General features: G+C 27.8%; 1 long non-coding RNA gene across 1 annotated transcript; it reads right to left on the minus strand.

Moving 5' to 3' along the window:
* Positions 1-2,019: 2,019 nt before the first annotated feature.
* Positions 2,020-6,368, minus strand: LOC115033812. The gene is made up of 2 exons (XR_003839119.1): positions 5,469-6,368; positions 2,020-4,233 (listed from the first exon to the last, which is right to left on the minus strand). It is a non-coding gene; the product is annotated as an uncharacterized LOC115033812 (long non-coding RNA).
* Between the last annotated feature and the right edge of the window lie 824 nt (positions 6,369-7,192).

The raw sequence follows: 7,192 nt of genomic DNA on the forward strand, positions 1-7,192 counted from the left end.
TAGCAGTTACTGCTGCCCTCGGCCTAGCAGATTTTTCACCTATAAGTTATATATTATATATATATATATATAACGATATGAGTTGAAGTTGGTGTAATCTAATTTTAACCCCAAACAGGGGAAATGTTTTGTAAAAAATGTATACCTATCTAAATTATAATTATAAATTATGGCTATGCTACTGTAATATAATGTAAAATATATAATAATTTATTTTTTGAATAACCTACTTGGTAAGGTACCACACCTTAACTATTAATATAATACTTATTGTTTAAGTTATTATTCTTATTAAATGGACGGTTTTTAAGAGAAAATTAGATTCAAAAATTGATACTTTTCAGGAGACACTAAAAACATTATAACTTGTACATTTTTAATGTTTTTAAATTTTGTATTCATAATCATGTTTGATAAGTGTTTTGTTATTTTACTGTTAAATATATTTTATTTTTTATTTATTTTCTTCAAATTATAATGACTTAAGACCTAGTGCATGTAATTTTATAAGACTTATGCCCTTTGTCATTAAAATAAGTTATAATTAGTGACTTAGGCCTTTTCTCATGAAAAAAAAATTCTGTATAACGACTTATTACCATACGCATTCTATTTTATATGGTAAACCAAATCTCACATGGCATCTACAGTGGTACCATTCAACGCGGCTTGAAATTTCACACAGAATTAATGTATAAACTGAAAATGTCCAAAATTGACTTAAGCCCTTTCTCTTAAAAACCGTCCAAATATCATCTTCAGATGAAGTTAATCTTGTACTACAATTTCTCACTAAATCCAGTACTCACCCAACCGGCACCCCTTTAAAACTATCGGGAAACTGTCCTTCAAAATCACGGTCAACACGCCACTGCTATATACCTAGTCTATAATTTAGTTTTGGGTTGGAAAAAAATTAAGCGCGCTAGCGTTGTGTAAACAAATTAACTTTTTTTTGACTTAATAAAAAGTTAACAAAAAGTGTGTATTAACTTTTAACTTAACTAAGTTAACCTTTAATTAAATTAACTTTTAACTTTTTATTATTGGTGCATATTAACTTAACTTAACTGATTAAAAAAAATCATTAATTTGCCCAGCTTTGATAAGTAATCTCTCATTATTATAGTATTGGGATTATTTTATTAAAAATTTAATTATATTCTTAAACTTATCATTAGACATTATAATAACTATAAGTGAACCACTACAATATATTATACGCTTTTTATTATTATTTTTGTTACATACACAAATGTCTTAGTTTTAAAAACAAATTATATAAGTTTCTGATAATGATAAGTTAATAATGATAAGTAAACATAAATACATTATGTTATAATAAAATTACTGTTAACTGTTTAGCGTTAAGGCCCCTGCAAAACCTATTAATTTTTCATCAAAACGACCTCCTAAGCGACTGACAAAAATTAAAGTGGTTCGATTTAAAAAATGTAAAAATGTTTTAATTTGTCAACAAGTCTACTTTGCATCGGTTGGAGCATATTTTTCTATATTTTAGATATTTTTGAATATATTCAGCATTGAAAATTTATAAATTTATAAAATGTAAAATATTTATTATCGTCAAGAATTTACTAAAATTGAAAAAGTGCTCCGACCGATGCAAAGTAAACTTATTTACCAACACAAACATCTTTACATTTTTAAATCGAGCCACTAGAAGTACTTTAATTAGCCTACGAAGGTGGCTGAGTTGCACTTATTGTCGCTGATCGAAGTGTCTACAATCCACCGCAGGTGGATTGCCTACTAGATATATTGTCGCACATTGCCCGTGATCCGACATAGTATGTCTGAGTTACACTTACTGCAACGAGTTACACCCAAAAAGAGTTGAACAATCACAATTTTTCTAAGATTTGTCATTTTTTACGGGCAACGAAAGGCACGGGATCAGCTAATATCCAATAAAGCTGAGGCATACAACATAGAAAATATTACGAATTATTACAAGAGACCCGTGCAAAATAATACCAAAATAAAACAATAAATCAATAATAAAAATAAAGTATTATTATTTATTACATTATTACATTAATATTATATTGTTTCGCTATTCAGTCGATAATTATCCACTTAATCGTTGTAAAATAGGCAATCCACAATAATTGAATACATTAAAAAAGAAAGTTATTGGTGACAAAAAGAATAGTAAAAATAAACCTTATTGATAATTATATATATATATATATAAACTTACAGACAATTTGAGTAATTAAACACAAGAAAAATGCACCGGCTCTGACATCCTTAATTACATATTTTAACATTAATTTTTGTTTTTTTTTTTATTTTAGGTTAGGTTCAGTAAAACACAAAGCAGTCTGTCCGCGCGGACACTGTAAAATAATACAGCCACGCGGACTGTCCGCCGTGGATAGCGTACCTGTACGGCGTACACCATGGCAGACAGCTTTCTGTTTGACCGAGCCTTTAATTATGAATAAATAATATTATATTAAAAATTGCTTTAAAATTGTATTTGGTACTTTCCTGTTATACGAGACTACAGCTGCTTATCGCGACTACCACCCAAGACTACCTCCGTTATCACGACTACCGCACTTATTTTGTGAAACATCACAATCCTGTTATCTAAGACTACTAAAATGGTACTTTCCTATTATACGAGACTACCTTTGCCTTCTTTGATATATTTTTTTAATAATATGTATCGTGGGTATGGCTAGAATGAAATAAAGAAAAATTTTAAATATGCATAGTAATTATTCGTTATGTATTTTACACGCTACCTACACTCAAAAGTGCCAAATTTGCCACGGCGTAGGTACGGAAAACAATAAAATAATAATAATAATACAAAATGGTAAATCCACAAATAAAATAATAAATAATTTGTGTATCATAAGGATAAGAATTATATAAAAAAAAATTAAATACATAATACTAAATTTGCCGCGGCGTATAGAAAACAATGAAATAATAATAATACAAATTAGTAAATCCACAAATAAAATAAATAATTATTACAATATAAGATGTTCAATGTAAGAAAAAATTATAATAATGGAGGAAATTGAATTTTTATTGTTTCTAAAATTTCGGTGAATTTACATTCTTTTGCGTTTTGCCTCCACATGAATTCAGCTAAATATGATTTTAGATGATGACGCGCGGTGCCACGATGTTTTTTATTCTGCCATTTTGCTGATCCCCATAGACGTTCTACACTTTGAGTATGTGCTCCACTTTGGGGATCTACAAAGTTTTTTGTGTGGTTTACTGTTAAATATTTATGACCCGCTTTCTCAAGTTCGCTAAAGCTGTATGCCCGCCAACAATCAGAATAAATTATTGTTCCTTTTTTTATATTTAGTAATATTGAATTTAGGAGAGTATAGACATATTTCGATCAGGAATCTGGACCAAAAAACATTCCTTAGTTTCCCGACATAGACCTTCAAAAATCCACTGTTGTGGAAGAATTCTGCCTGCATTATTTTTGCGCTTGGAAAATAAACTTTCGTCTATTTTGACAATTTTTTCGCATCCTCCAATTTTTCCTTGATTCCTTGCCTCAACATTCAGTACACAAACTTCCCGCAAATAATTATTTCAATCTATTACTGTATTTTTATTTATTTTCAAATTTTGTTCACACCATTTTATTGAAGTAAACTCTTGACTCCAAGCAAAAATAAACCGTAAAACAGTATCAAATGGAAGACGACTGTGCTCAAACCAAGTGTTACTTCGGACACTTACCTTTTTTTGACAATTTTTAATATTACACTTCCAAAATATCAACTTTCCGAAGTATAATTTAGTGTCATGACCATTCTTGCATTGTCTTTGCGTATGTAATATACCATGTTCCTGAAGTAGCCTTACTGCATCCTCTTCACTTTGAGGTAGAGACCACATGTCCATATCGTATTAATTAATTGATAAAAAAAATTAGAAAAACACAGGGTACGTGTATATAATAGAAAATATATTTACTGACTGCTGAGTACCTACAAGAAAGTGTATCTTAGCTATGTAATCATTTTAAAAATACGAACAATTTTATGATCACATAATAATTGTCGTTTGTTATGAAAAAAATTACATATATCAACAAAAACTGAAAATATTAATCATACCTATTAAGTTTTAAAAATGATTTATAATATTAAATAATTTTCAGTAGTACGGTTTGATTATATGTCTGGTGAAGCTGAACCGGTTCTAGAACCTTATCCGCTTCTGAAAATAAAAAAATATTGCAACAAAATTAGTAATTAAATATGTTTTAATATTATTCAACATACATGCTTATACACAATCCAGATTTTAAATAGGGAAAGGGAATAATTAGTTATATGTTTTAATTAGTTAAAGTATTTTAATATTCCGTAATATTATTATTATTATTATGCCGTACTTATCATAATAATATTATTACGGGCGAGGCGTCCACTATGTCTATATCATGTTTACGGCGGCGTTTTCCGCTGATAAACAAACGCAAGGTATAGGTATTATCAGTGGCGTAATTACGGTAGGGGATTTGGGTGTCGTATCCCCCATGACTTTATTTTTTAAGCTGGCGAACCATATTTATGTTCCTACTTATATATAAACTTACCATACTACTTTATATAAATATAGGTATTTATAGCCACATTTCCTTACTAGTTTAGTTAAATGCTCAATATGGTATTTTCAATTTAAATTATTGTCATCGATCAATCCTAGGTATTTTATACTTGATAGTTATTTTATTTAATCCCAATAACAATCAAATATATGTTTACAAGCTAGTCTTATGGAAAAACAGTTTGTAATTTTTAATACTATTAATTTTATTAAATTAGATTTATTTAAATTTATTGCTATTCCATTATTGTCAAACCATGCCTTTATTAGTTTAATTGATGTATTAACTAAATTAAATGTATGTTAAGAATAGGGACTGATACCTTTTAGTTTTTACGGTTCCGGTACTTAATTATTTTATTAAAAGGTTCTGGTTCCAGTTCTGGTTTATGATAATTTTTATTTAAGGAACCAGGTTCCGGTTCCAGTATGGAAAATTAATTTAATAGTTTAAGTTAGGGTTCTAGTTAAAACAAGTATTAAACAATTACAAAAATTTATATATTTTTTTATTCTTTTATAAACATTAAATAATATTGAATTTATAAATTAATCAATTTTATAAATGTTTAAAATATCTATATGAAAGATTATCATGTTACGATCTATTTGACTATATGGTAGCTGTCAACTACCTCTGAACATTTTTAAAACAAAAAAGATACTTTTAAAATACTTAGGTATCTACAGTCAGTGTTTTACTACTAACTACCTACTAGGTAAAAATTATTATAAACTTAAATTTATTATATACAAAAAATACCTGTAGATTAATCTTAAAAAAATTAAAGTTCAAAATGATTTCATTAATATGCTAATAAAATAACCTTGGTCTTACTTACTTTAATTTTGTTCAAACATTTTTTGCACGTAGAAATTTTTTCCACTTCGTTATAGTCAAAATATTCTTCAACAACAGATTTATATACTCGAGGCATAGTAACAATTTTTAGTTTAACCAATGACTTAAATAGTGACTCAATAGTCAATTGAGAAGTACACACCAATAATAGTCAAACTATCAACCGTGAATTCGGGTAATTGACAGTAATCAGTATTGTAATCTATATTATTTTGGTTGGATTTCTAAATATATACACAATGTCTTGGAAGAAAAGATACCATCACCATATTCTACGACCGTGATCACCATAGATTTGAAAGTTGAAAAATTCAATATGATAACAATAGAGTTAATAAGTCATAACATTACTTATCATTATTTCACAAGAAATAAACAACTCTAAACAGAAATAAAAATAGTTTATCAAAACAAACGTATTTTAATCTGAGGTAAAAGCATTATGCCGATAAATTGAGCATAAGTTAAGGAGGAAAAAATAAAATAATTTAACATTGAAAATCCGTTTTTTAAATTTAAAAATAAGGGTTCCGGTTCCGGTTATTTGAAAATATTGAAATTCGGTTCCGGTTAGGTTTTGGTTCTCAATATTTTAAGGGTTTTTGGGTTCCAGAACCGGTTCTTTTCGGTTCGGTTCCAGTCCCTGGTTAAGAAACAAACTACGAAATAAAAAATTAAAATCATTAGAAACAATATTGGAATTCTTAGCAGATATTTGATATTTATAATTAGTCAAACTAATTGTACCATTCCTGAAACATATGAAATTGATATATCATTAGAAGCTCTAACATCAGAATTATACTATAACATAGTAACTATTATGAATATAATGGCTCATTGCCTCATTAGACAACTTGGAAATTAATTTAAAGAAATTAGAAAATTCAAAATTGATGAACACTGATTTACAAAATATAAATTCTGTAGATATTGACACTTTAAAAAAAGAAAATGAAATTTTAAAATTTCTAATTTAATAGTCTCAACAATGGTTATTGATATTTTAACTAGAAAAAGAAATTTAATAACAACATGCGTGTGAATAATTTTATCATGTCACGGATGTTGAACCATCGAATTCATTATAGGTACTCTTTTCCAATTTATTTAATGCCCAAAAAGGCAAACCACAAAGTTCAAAAAAAAAATTACCAGCATAATACAGAAATACATAATGGTATTAGATTATAGAAAATAAAAGAATCTCGTTTTTCCACTTCCGGTTATTCAAAGTATTTTCCGACTGTCTGTCAGGAAGTAAATTATTTTCATGTAAGTATGGATGGCGGATGCTATGTCAGGATTTCATAAACTTAAATTAATTAGTAAAAAAGCTAAAGATTTAATAGCGTTTTGCACCACAACAAGAAAATATCAATTTAAACGAAATTAGCAACAGCCCAAGCAAATATCAGGAAGTTATGAATAAAATTATGAAAAATTGCATAGTTTTGAAAAAACTTTTGATAAGCACGTATATTCTTTAGAATCAACTATGAAAAGATTTAAACAATATAATTTAAAATATAAAAATTGTCAAAATGTAGATTTGGGTACACGGAGTTAAAAATGCTAGGAAATATAAATTATATCAAAGGTATCCGTCCTACAGACGAAGGACTTACAGCAATTAAACAGTTAAGTTCTCTGACTAGCATAATTAAATTAAGTAAGTAGTTTTTCGGGATAGGCAAATTATTT

This window comes from Acyrthosiphon pisum, chromosome A1, assembly GCF_005508785.2.
Source record: "Acyrthosiphon pisum isolate AL4f chromosome A1, pea_aphid_22Mar2018_4r6ur, whole genome shotgun sequence".
NCBI lineage: Eukaryota > Metazoa > Arthropoda > Insecta > Hemiptera > Aphididae > Acyrthosiphon > Acyrthosiphon pisum.